The sequence below is a fragment of the Echinops telfairi genome, unplaced genomic scaffold (assembly GCF_000313985.2).
Source record: "Echinops telfairi isolate 266 unplaced genomic scaffold, ASM31398v2 ScPeMD7_7453;HRSCAF=8491, whole genome shotgun sequence".
Classification (NCBI taxonomy): domain Eukaryota; kingdom Metazoa; phylum Chordata; class Mammalia; order Afrosoricida; family Tenrecidae; genus Echinops; species Echinops telfairi.
This window is the reverse complement of record NW_022111353.1, coordinates 2,507,836-2,510,676: the sequence shown is the minus strand read 5'-3', so window position 1 is coordinate 2,510,676 and position 2,841 is coordinate 2,507,836.

The window sequence follows — 2,841 nt, the reverse complement described above, 5'->3', positions numbered from 1 at the left end:
TGTTCCCTTCATCACCTCGTGTTCACACAGGCTCGTGTGCTTCTTTTCTGTGGGCTTTGTTGTTTCTGAGCTAGATGGCTGCTTGTTTGCCTACAAGCCTTTAAGACCCCAGATGCTATATCTTTTGATAGCCGGGAACCATCAGCTTTCTTCACCACATTTTCTTATGCACACATCTGTCTTCAGAGATCATGTCGGGAAGGTAGCTATCATGAAATGACCGTTTAGCTGAGCAAGGTGCTCTTGTATTAGGGGAGTGTGCATGAGGAGGCCCAATGTCCACCTGCCACCCTACTACCACACCTATAAGTATTTGCACCCAGCCATGGTGCTTTTAATAGTCTTTGCCAGCACCATAATTCTGAGGCATTATTTCTTCTTTGGTTTTCCTTCCTCAATGGCCAACTGTAACATGCATATGAGGGGATAGGATATATCACGGCTTGGGTCAGATGCTCTTTAGTCCACAAAGTGGAAGGGGTAGAGAGCCATATCTTTCTTCCTGAGAGTGTTTGGTGGTTTCATACTGCTGACCTTGTGGTTCGCAGTTCAACTTGTGATACACTATGCCACCAAGGTTGTGACTAGTGTAAAGTTGGGGTAATTGCTTCATTGGGCTTTCTGTGAAGATTAAACATTTATGTGAAACATTAAGGCAATGTTCCCTACATGTAGGCATTCAATAAATATAAGGTCTTATTTTTATTATCGGGGGCTTTGGGGCCCAGTGGTAGAATTCTTAACTTCCAAGGATTTGATTCCTGGGAAATGAACCCCATGCATGATACCTCCTGTCTGCTAGTGAAGGCTTCCATGCTGTTACCCTGTTTGAAAGGATTCCATTGAGCTTCTCAGCTAAAGTGGATTTAAAGGAATTCCTGGCCCTCTACTCCTGGAAATTAGTCAATAGAAATCCCACAGTTCACGAAAGCACTTGTTGCATCCCTGACTAATCAGTCATCATGTTAATTCCAACTCATATTGAGAGGATAGAATTGTCTTATAAGCTGTCCTAAATTGAAATCTCTACAGGAGCCGTTACCCAGATCTTTTTCCTTGCAGAAAAGCGGGTGGATTTGAATCACAGGCCTTTCCATTAGCAGCAAAATGCTTTCACCGTTGTGCAACCAGTGCTACGCTCTGAAGCTTAGCATCATAGTACAGTTTCACATACTCCTTCAAAAATAATTAACCACACTCAGTGAGGACATTTGTAGAACCTGAATGGAACATAAACTGTAATGAACTACAAAATTAATCATCGAATCACATTGAAAGGCGGGAAGAAAAGAACTAACAGAGATGACCATAGAAACAGTATTTTCACTGGAGACTGTAAGCCTAAAGTCACTCCAGCACTATGTTCTGGGTTAGTAAACTACTAAACTATTGAAACTACTAAAATGATGTGATTACTAAGATTGCAAAGTCAGGTTACTTGGTGTCATAAAAAGTATTAGGTAGCTGGATTTAGGGACAAAGGGCTTGTCCTTCCCATGCCTGCAAAGGTCCCCAAAGAGGAGATTAGAAATAAATCAGGCACTCTATTAGACACCTATGGGAGAAACCCAGAACTGAAAATGCTGAGACTGGGAACCCCCAAGCATAGGCAAAACTAATACCTTGGGTGCACCCAACTTAGGTACCAGCAAATGACATCACACACGTGGGCCTAACTCAGCCAATGAAGTCAACCAATACCTTCAACCACACCTCCCCTAGCCAGGGGGCTGGGATAGAATAAGGGCAAGAAGCAGGGGCCTGCATTCTCTCTTGGCACCACTTCTTGGCCTCCAGCCAGTCTCTTTATGCTCTACCTAGGGGCATGAGATAAGGAGGGTCTCTAGCATTCAGGGCATGCAAGTGCCTGCATGCCCTCTCAGAGCCCGCTCCATGCCTATTTTGCCTCTTGGCCTCTGTGAATTCCCCAGTTCCACACATGTGGGTGTTCTTTTCCACGTGGTTGTTCGTGCCCACTTGTGAATTCCAATGGGGATTGGAAAGCTTTCCAGCAATAAAGTGTACCCTTTTGAGACTGTAAAATCTGAAAATTTTCCTGTCCTTCCTAAAAACTCACTTGGATTACAAAATGTGCTTCAGTGTGAATTCTTTCAGTTTGCAAAGAACCAAGGTACAAACCACTCCAGAAACTTAACAGAAGTTACAAATAAAGGAAGAGGGAAGGCTAAAGTGAATCCTGTGCTGTTGAACTTAAATATCTTCCTCTGTCTGTTAAGCAGAAGCAGAGGCAATGGTAGTCCAGTAGCAAAGAGCACGCCTAGAACCTGGATCGTAACCAGGGGCTTCAGATAAATGGTGGGTTCCATACATGAAGGAAGGAAAGTATAAAATATAAACACGGGAAATGTTGGAATACTAGAGTCTAAGGAAATGCTTGAGGAAGGCTGAGGGGTATTGAAACGACACAGAAATAACATGAAAGAATTTCCTACAGTGAAGGTGGAAACAATGGGAGGACCAGTAGACATAAAGATGGTACTAAATCAAATCTACATAATAAAACAAATGTCACAAGTCCATATAAATAAACACATAAGTGAATGTCGAAGTAGATATCAAAAGGAAGCAAGGGAAGAGAGGGCACTCTTTCTTATGAAATAATTTCAATTCATGAATCCAGGATGAATGGGAGAAATACAATATCACCATCAGGCAAACATCATAGTTCTGATACTCTGATGACCTAGAAGGAGATGTAAATGGCCTATTCTCTACTCTTGATGACTGTGCATGGGAAAGAAGCACTAATGTTTAGAGGAAGACCTCCACAAGTCTCCAGATGATTAATAAGAACCAGGTGCACATATTTCTCCAGGAAAC